We start from the raw sequence: 10,042 nt of genomic DNA, 5'->3' as shown, positions 1-10,042 counted from the left end.
AAACAAGGAATTGGTTTAATACCTTATGACAGAACTAATGTTAACACTTTAATTTTCCTGCTGGCAGCAAGGAGCCTTCACTTGGCTTTGCCGCTGCCAACAGCTTTTCCAGCTCATGGGTGACAGCCTCCCTTCTCTGTGTGCAAAAAATGCAAAATCTTTCCCTTCCTTACACGGATAGGAAGGAATTAATTCCTAGTTACTATGAAGCCAGCAAAGATCAGCAACAGTGAGAGATGAAGACTTCAATATTTTAGTAAAATGGTTCTTTGAAGAGATGTTTCTGAAGGAGATTGATGACAACTAGGAAGCTGAAAGACTCTCTGTTAAAGAAGATCTAACATGACTCCAGATAGAAGCCAATTATTTTTGGAAAAAACTCTGCTTTTTAGTTTTGATTAATGACTTGACATCAGAAATTGGACATTTGTCAGGACTGGGTTCACTGTGGAAGTGAACATCCCTGGGAGTCACTGATGCAAAACTAAAAGTTTCAAGTAATGACCAGACAAGCCCATTATTTTTACCTTTTTTTTGTATTTCTATGTGTATGCACAAGGAATGGGTGATATTGTCTATTTGACAGCTACTATGTCAGAGGCTTTTGTGCTCAGAACAGTACAAAAGTGTAAGTTCCAGCATAAGATAAAATCTAGATACAAACAGAAATGTATAATTTCTGTTTGTGACATGAATTTCAATAGGAAGCAGGTTCTGCACTCAGTAGGAGATTTTTTTAAAAAACGTTGGCATCAATAGAAAGTAAATGAGATTAACAGTGTTTTTTCTGTTTTATAAGCAAAGTACATATCAGGCTATAAGCCCAGTTCAGTGCACAGTTTCATTTACCCATCTTATTCTTTGCAGAGGCTAGCTCTGCTAATCTTCCTGAAGAACTGATAGGCAGGAGTCTTAGATCTGAAGGCAGAAGAGGAAAAAAGCAGTTTAGGAAGTGTTATAAACCTATACAGAGCCAAGCATGTATAAAAGGACATTTTGGGCTTGAATTGCATGAAAAGAGTATGGCTTTACTGGGTAAAGAGGGTAAAAAAACCCTTTTTCTTTCCTGGCTGGGTCAGACTTTTTCTTTCCTGGTCAGGAATCCACTGTCAGGATGCATCCCTGCTCGCAGCCATTTTACTCTCTCCCCACATTTTGCTCTAATAATCTCACAAGTGTTCCCATACCTCGGCACCTGCACAAGATGTGTGTGTGTTAAATGTGTGTTAAATCAAGTAATGGCTGCCTGGGCCTTGTTGTGATTAGAGCTGCTGTGAGCTGTTCTCCAGAGACTTGGGCTCCAGTGAAAATTCTCCTCCAGGTAGATTAGGAATAGCAGCTTGCTTCCCTCTTCCCATCGAGTTTCCGATGAAAGGGCGAGTCTGAAAGCTGCCAGTACTTATCTTTTTATATTCAGCTGCACTGTCTGAGGGTGATATCAGTTATCAGCACCAAAAGAGAGAGTGAGAAACTTTGTGCTTACAGTAAAACATGGATATTTTGAGTTCATTCCTTAAGTGTGGGAGGGAAGGAGTTAGGGATTAGCTGGGGAGAGGGGGGTGTTTAATGGAAGTATTTCTCTATTGACTTCAGCCAAGATCTCTCAAGGCTCATAAATTTGACTAGCAGCACTTTTGTTTCTCTCGTTGCTGAATGATATGGATCACTGGGTAGCTCTTTTCCTTTTTTCCTTTTTTTTTCCCCCTTTTGTTTTATTATTTTCAAACTCTCTCATCTCAGATAAAAAGACATTGCCAGAATAAAGAAACCAAAATAGCCAGGCTTATTTTGTTTCATTTCTTATGTCTCACCATCCATGCTATTCTTGATGGGTGTTCTTCCTCCTGAAATAGCAAGATTTCTCCTTCATTATGAAAAAGGTCTTGACAGTTTTGTTCTGGAGTATATGATTTCTGCCAAGACAGTTTATAAACTACAGTAAGGTTCCAAGGCCCAAAATAAGATTGATTCTATACATCCCACAGCCCACACTGCTTTTAACTGAATGGGCTGTAGCCCCTCCTGGCTGGGTCTGCTGATGAGTTGAACATTCAGTAACTACAGATTGTGAATTGATGAAGTTAAACAGTAGCAGGGAGAGAATCTGCAGCTTCCTTTTCTTTCAGTAGAGAAATCTGTATCTGCCTCCAGAGCCCTTTTAAAGACCTTGCAAATAAAGTTCAGGAGAGTGAAGTGCCCTTAATTAATCACAGCCTAAGTTCCCAGCGCTGCTTTTGGGACTAATGTTTGAAATCCCAGACCTCATTTGCAGAAGCACCTGTCTCTTGTGTCTTGGGGTTAAATTTTGTCTGTTTTCTTTTCTTTTCCCTGTATTTTCTGATCGTGATTCACCCATTTGTTTGCGTTATTCTGGCATTATTATTCACTGGAGGGAATATTTGTAAAGGAGATGAGATTTACTGAGAATGAAGAGCTTGTCTGCTTTTCGCAGTTCTAAGGATACATTCAAAACAGAATCTCCTTTTAACATTGTGGCAGACTGAATTACCTCTTTTAGGAAATTACTCTCCTATTACAAGATTTTTTTTTATTTTAAGAGAAGTATTTGAGTTTAGTAAACAAAAGCAACAATTCATTCCACAGATCTGTTTCAAGAAGATTTGGGTATTTGGGGTGTTTTAGCTAGTTGGGGGATTTTCCCTCATTTTTCTTAACTCTCCCAGCTGATTTGTTCAAATTTAAAGTGTATTTTAGATGTTCCATTATACCTGCATTTCTCTAAGCTTCATGCTTTTCGTAGAAATCTCTCTTTAACAGATAAATAATGTAATTTTTCTCATCTGCACCAACAACTGTTTTCTCCAGGTCAACTTCTCATTGTTTTGTTGTTGTATAAAAACTCTCAAGCTTAAAAAAACCCCTTTTTAAAAGATTTTTTGTTTGGACTCAAATTTAATGACTGAATTAAATAAGTGAAATAGAATATGAAGCATTTTTAATGAATTATTATGTAAAATGTAAGAAGTGCTACTATGTATTATTTCTTTATATGATCAGACATATGACACTAGAACAGGAAGGTCATAGCTTCAGACAGAGAGACACAGGACAGCGGGAGATTTCCACAGCTCATTTAAAATAAGTTCATACTTTTCTGGCATCTTTTGAATTTTGAGTCTGGTTGCTAAGGAAAAAAAACCCCAAACATTAAGGACAAGGGAGATTTAATAGTTGTTGTAGCTTTCTGAGCTCTTTTAATAATTCCAGCTTTCCTGTGTGAGCTTCAGTTTTCTTAACAGTTTACTATTAAATTGTTAACTATCACTCCATTGAAGAATCAAGGTTCGTTTAGAGGTGCAGCCTTTTTCAGTGTTGACTTTTGGAAACATTTTAGGTATTACTTAAATTTTAGTGCCACCTTCCTGTTCAACCTGTATATTCAGAGTTCAGTGACAGCAGCTGCTGCACAGTTTCTTCACTGGGAGACAGGGTGAGTGTTATTAATAGTAAACATTTAAAATTCTCCCGTGGTCTCTGCTGGATGTGCCATGCAGCCATGGTTGGTGATGGCACAGCGACTGCAAGTCACCATCCAGGCTTGAGCTGTTTTGCAACAAGGGTTGGAAGTGCACCTAGTTGCAATAGCCACTTAAGATGACAGAAGATGGTTGCTTAACTGCAGGCTCTCTGTTGTCCCTTTTTTTCCTCAGTGACTGGAATTTTCAGAGAGAATTTAGGAATACCAGCTGAGATGGCCAAGCCCATCAAAGGAAGCAAAGGAAAAAGAGCTTTGTTTTTTTAAATTTATTTGAGTACCCTCTTGGTGATGAACCACATCCATATGTTTGCCACAGAATCAATAGTGGTCTGCTGTTCACAAAAATCAGTAAACCTGGATGGCATGGAGGTACTTGCTGAGGTGCAGGATGAGGAGAAGAGAGTGTGAGCAATCCAACAAAAATACTGTTCCTAGAGATTTCCATGCCATGTGCATGGGAACTGCCTTATGTAAAAGTAAAGAAAAAATGCCATTGGAAAGAAACTCTGCTTCATGGGCATCTTGCATGCAAATACATCTGTGCTCACATCTGTGCTGGAATGCAGACACAGATACAGATCATTAACATCTATTTTCTGAAGGTGATCCAAGGTATCAATCACCTGAATTACTGCAGTAAAACCTGTCTTCTAATGAAACAAAAGTGAGACGTGAAAATAAAAGGTAACCTACTTTTAAATGTTTATAGAAGATAAAGGTTTAACCACAAGTCTTTCATCAAATGGAAGACAGTAGGAAAAAAAAGTTTAGAAAATGCCCTTTGGCTGCTCTTTACTGTGTGGTGAAACCTCACAGTATCTCACCTCATATACTATATGGGCCCTAAAGGCAGCTGGAAATGTTTAGAAATACGTCTATTTTGGTACATGGCTGCCTCTCTATCTGTTATATCCAGCAGTGTTTCAAGGAAGGGAGATATTTGCTTAAATGAAAAGCCCAGACCAAAGTGTGAGATGGTAAATGGTGCTCGAGGGTATACAGCAGTCTAAACGGTGCCCTCTGTTAAAAGAATCAGCCACCTGACTGCTCATTAGTTAGCAGTAAATAATGAGGAATAGCTTGAGGAAGGAGCTCAGAAGTGCAGATGTCCCAAAATATTCACCCAGTTTGTGGTGTCGTGAGATCTGTAGCGTCGTAAGGTGAAATACACGTAATCCCTCTTCTGAGCAAAGTAAAGCACTTTACAGTCTTTGGGCAGTCGAGTAATTTTGTGTAATCTTTTCAGTGAGGATATCAGAAAAGGAAAAGCAAGGTTCATGAGATAAGGCAGCAACTGCATAATTTCCCTGTCCCTGTCATGTTGTGTGCCCAAAAGGCATTTAACAATATGTGGACAACCCTGGAAATTCCCCCATGTGGCTGCTGAGCCCTCCTCGCTCTCCAAAGGCAGTAGGTGATGAATCTTGAATTAGACTAATAACAAATCTGAATTTCTCAGATGGCTCCTGTTGTTTAAATGGGAAGACCAGCATCTCAAACCAGAATTACCCTGAAAAGAGAGGGAGTCTGGGTGAGGAGAGTAAGCAGTGACAAGGCTATGGGAAAAGCCCCATTGTATTTAACAGCAATGGTGCCATTGCAAAAAACTGCAGAGATGTGTTAGATTTGAGTAGAAATTAACTGAAAAATCTATGGAGAGTTTTAAAAAACGTTGTGTATCTTTTCTCTTAAGGTATTTTTATACCCTAGAGGCTCCTTCTCTTAGATCTATAACAAGTCTGGTTTTCTTTGCTAAATTTTAGGTTGCTTTGGATTTTGAGCGCTCTCAAAGGTCAGAAAATACCTATGGTATAAGCATTTCAGTCACAAAGACTCTTCAGCCCCATTAAATTTTAATGAAACTTGGGCTCCTAAGTGCTTACATTTTCCCTTTTCTGAATGTTTGTCCTCTTTTTTCTGCTTTTGCCAGTTTGGGTACAGCTCCCCAGTTGCCTGAGGCCATATGAAGCAACCATCTTTGAAGAGATGAGAAGGAAGAGCAAAGTCAAGGTCTGCTCTCCACAGCTATCCTGATGCAGCCCCTCCTGCGCTGGTGAGTAGGAGATACATCTTGCCTGCTCCGTCTGGTTTCTCTCTATCCCCTGACCCTCTGGCAGTGCATCAGAGCTCAGCCTCAGGCCCCAGTAGGTCTCATCTCCTCTTGTATCAGGTGTCTCTTATGTCATCCTCTCCCTCCAGCTCACAGCTCTACCTGCCTTGATGTTTCTTTGATGTGTCCAGCTTAATCTCATACCAGACAGCCCCTGCGAAGTTACCTGCCCAGGAAGGTAGTCTGGGCAGACTCAGATGCCACGGCTGTTACACGCTTTTCAGTCACTGCTGCCGTAATCACTGCCTGGGGAAGGACTGATTGAGGTCCCTGCTCTGTTCACAGTAGGTTTCTTGCCTCCTCCTTGCCACAATCTGCCTGTACTTGTGGCCTATTTGCTGTGCTTTGTGCGTTAGTTATCTGAGCTGAGGTGCTGAGCTGAGCCCCCCTTTCCTCTGACTTCTTACCTTTCAGCACTGTGTCAAATCCTGTTTGCAGAGGACCTGAAACATTTTTTATCTGGTCTGAAAAATCAGACAAATACTTCTCAGGAACTGTCTAAATCACATAATCAGGGGGTTTAAATTAGAAGGTGTTTAGTGTTTGGGAAGAACTTAAAAAATTCAGGCCTGGGCTGCAAGTCCAGGTTCTTTCTTTTGTTCCTATATGTCTCTCATGGATGTCAGCATATATGGCCAAGGCAGAAGGGATGTTTGCACAGAGATGGGGAGCTGGCTGTAGTGGGAAAGCATGGGGATGGGGAGGATGGATGCTGCTGCTGAGTGTGCTCTGCCAAAAAAGGGGTAAACCTGCCTGTGTCCCAGTCTGTGCCAGGCTGGGCCCACCCTAATACTTGATCTCCTTTTCCCTGCTGATGATGGGTACAATTCCCATCTTGGGCCCTGCATATGGTCTTTTTTTTTTTTTTTTTTTTTTTTTTTTTTTTTTTTTTTCCTGAGGGACCAAATTCAAAGGTAGACAGGATCTCCACCAAATGGTCACCAAGCCCAGGAAAGGCTGCTGTGGAACTGCTCTGGGAGCTTTATTCTCTGATACAAACTATCTGTCATGTTTTGTGACTGTTAAACTTTCATATTCTCTCTTTCCCCCTCTGTCATGCATTTACACAAATTGAAATTTGAAGAGAAAGAGCAAGTGGGAAAAGAACTGGGAAATCCAGCCTCAATAAACTCTCCATAAAATCCACAAATTAAGGGCAAGTACATCATGAAAGCATATTAGTCAGAGAGCTATAAATTCTAGCAAATTGATTGTCATATATAATCAAAAACATACTATAATATATAATAAGTTGAAATAAATACCGCAAACCAACCTCAGGCTGTAAATGTTTAAGATTAGTCCTTCATACCACATGTACCTGAGGTATAAATAAAGAAAGCAGGAAAGCTTAAAAAAAAAAGAAAAAGGAAAAGAGGTGGGTGTCTTAAAAATGGGAATTGGAATGAAAATGCAGCCATTTGAATTACCTTCAGAAATAGACCTCAAGGGTTTTTACAGCATAGATGCATTCTCATGCACAACTCAGCCGTGGCCAGTCTCCCTTTCTTGAGCTGAAAACCCATAGAAAAGCCTTTAGTTATGGTCTTCAAAGAGTGTCCTTGCTCTGTGTGGAGGTGACAAATGCCGTGGGTGGCTTTGGGCAGCCAGCATGGCAGTGCCTTGACTTGATTGAGAGTGGTTGGAGACCACCAGCTGCGTCTGCAGGAGCTCTGCTGGCTGCACTACAGCTCTGCCATGTCCCAGACCTACCTGTGCTTCTTGGGTGCTCCTTTTCACCCACAGCAAGCTGCCCCTCACCCACAGCTGCCTGGGGCACCTCAGTTACGAACAACCCCATTAACAGTGATGGGACACCTTCAGGAGCTTCCTCCTGGTTTGTGATGCTCACCAGGACGTGATAGTTGCTGATGGGTTGATGGATTTCAAATCACTTGTCAAGTTGCTATCTATACTCTTTTAAAACAAAATACTTCAACCTTCAAAGTTAGCATATGAAACTCGTAGAACAAAGTTAACAAGAACCTGTGTTTCATATGAACATGAGAATTGTTTCTATGTGTAATCAGATGTGATGATCAGGATGCCCAGTGCCCCAGAAACTGTCTGAAGACAGTTTCTTCTTTATTTAGTATATATATTACTAAATAAGTAGTTGCCTAAGGTGCCTTCCTGCCTGCCTTTTTAATATGGTATAGGCCTATGGTTTCCAGTATCATATATGTGGAATTTCATTTTTCAAATCCTGAGCAATTTGCATCTAATCCTCCAGCAGGAAAGATGTTAAAAAATCATGGCACTGGACCTTCTGTTTGAAACCATTTAGGTCAGAACAAGGAGTGAGTGATGAGCACCCTACTGCCAGAGTAGATCCATCTTATTAAAGACACAATGGGATATGCAATGAGTGAAATCATGCTGAGAAACCAACTGGGATGGCTGGCAGCAGGACAGGGCAGCGTGCAGGGTGGCTGGGCTGAAGAAGCCAGACCTAGTTCCACAGGAAGGTCTCCCAGCCCTTCTGGCTGTATCCACACCGGGGCAAACGTGGCTGGAAAGCAGGAATCTGCTGTCAGCTGGTGCTGCAGTATGGCTGGTGTAGGGCAAAAGAAATCTCTTGGGTAAAGGCTGGTGAAAGGAAGAGCAGCCTCACCTGAGCTGGCTGTGCCATGACCCTGAACGCAGACCTGAACTGTGAGGCAGTTTTCATTCACATGGAGCCCGAATTGCACCATTCTGTCAGGAACTATTGCCAAAGCCCTTCAGGTGCAGATAGACTTGAGAAGTGTCCCGAAGCTGCCTGAAACCTGATATTTCCTCCCTGGTGGGGTTCGAGTCTCACTGTCAATAGCATGTCAGTGCAAAACGGAAGCAGCAGTGTTTACAAAATTAACAAATGGACCTCAAGTTAAACACTGAGCAATTTGTGAGAGCGCTTTTTTTCTCCAAGCCTTGACCAGTCTCCTGAGATTACTTGCAGGTGAATGTTCTGTTATTCTTTCTGGACTGACTTATTCTAACATCATGTCATTTTTAATTGCTTTTCTTGAGAAAATATGCTTGCAACTCCATCCTGTTAGCCTCCTTAGGGTGCTCTTGATGTTAACCTTTTCCCAGAGCTGCTTTTGCCATTCCTAAATCACACATGTAGCTTTACTGGCTTCTAATTAATTACTACAGTTGGGAATGCAAAATGTATTCTGTATATGGTATGTGCCCTGTGGTATTAAGCTCTGGGATTGCATACAGTACAAAACGAAATGGCACAGGCTAGTTTGTACTGGGCCCTGGTCCTGCAAAGCTATACAGGCTGTACATATTTCAAGCTGTCTTACTGACTTTCCTGGGACTGCAGACAGGAAGAAAAAGTTCAGCACGTGCCTAAAGACTCAGAATCAGGACTTCAAATGTTAACTCCCACAGCAAGAAGGAGAAGCTTTTATCACAAGACACCCTCAGGGAGATGCAAAGCAGAAGGCAGTCTCCTATCTGCCGGTGTGGGATCTGGCTGCCTTGTTTTGCTGGACCCTGATCCTCCATCCAGCCTCTGCAAAAATGGAGTATCTCGGTGTTCCCACCCCCAGACACATCTCACGGAGTTCCTGAGTGGGTGCAAAGCCTTGGCAGGCGTGGGTTTCCTCTGCTTTATCATCACCCCTAACCATTTGGCATGAAGTGCATGAACCATGTGATATTTTTAGCAAACTCAGTTATAGCCTCTGGACTGAAAGAATATCACTTGTTTCAACAAGTAGCAAATATGAAGCTGGAGAAGAGGGCAGGAAAGTATCCAGAACTGAAAAGAATATTATTACTTTTCACCAAGCAAGCAGGACTCCTTGCAACAGGATCAAAATAGCTCTTTGTCAAAAGTAAAAGGGTTTGCTGCCAAGGTTTATGAGGAAGAAGCTACACTAATGCATTAATTAGGTTATACAATGTTTATCTCCTTTTTCCTTTTGGTTTGCACCATTAAATGTAAAAAGCAGATCCATCAACATCTAATGTTTCTTCAAAACACCATGTAGTGTCTAGAAAACTGAACTGTCAGACATGCTTGTCATGTACACATATTTTGTTATTAAATGTGTTTGGGCATGAGTTTTGGCAGGATTTCTTCACAACTCTCCTGAACTTTTCTTGACACCATTTATGGCACGTAATACATCTGCAACTCAGGGCTGGTAAGCTCTTAACTCTTTAATTATGGGCCTAGAAACTCCCTTCCTAATTATTGTCCTATAAGCAACATGATCTGATTCTCATGCCAAAGCCCAGAAATTCATGCTGCAGGTGCTTTGCTTTGTTTGGCTGCCTTTTGCTAATTTTTTTTTCTTTTTGCAGTGTCAGGAAGTAGTGAGTGCTCTGCATTCTTGTCTCAGTGTAATCCTGGAGTAGTTTGCAGGCTGTTGCTAGCTGACCTGACTGAAGCCCAGCATTTGCCAGTTTTTCTTGCACCTTTTCCCCCATCT

General features: G+C 41.4%; 1 long non-coding RNA gene across 2 annotated transcripts in view; it reads left to right on the top strand.

Moving 5' to 3' along the window:
• The window catches only part of LOC115948359, a 39,253-nt gene that overhangs the window by 2,347 nt on the left and 26,864 nt on the right, over window positions 1-10,042 (top strand). For both annotated transcript variants that reach the window (XR_004082177.1, XR_004082175.1), the window contains exon 2: window positions 5,430-5,552. This is a non-coding gene — a long non-coding RNA (uncharacterized LOC115948359). The remainder of the gene's footprint in view (window positions 1-5,429; window positions 5,553-10,042) is intronic.

Source organism: Geospiza fortis, unplaced genomic scaffold (assembly GCF_000277835.1).
Source record: "Geospiza fortis unplaced genomic scaffold, GeoFor_1.0 scaffold41, whole genome shotgun sequence".
Taxonomy (NCBI): Eukaryota; Metazoa; Chordata; class Aves; order Passeriformes; family Thraupidae; genus Geospiza; species Geospiza fortis.
This window is presented reverse-complemented; position numbering and strand designations above follow the sequence as displayed.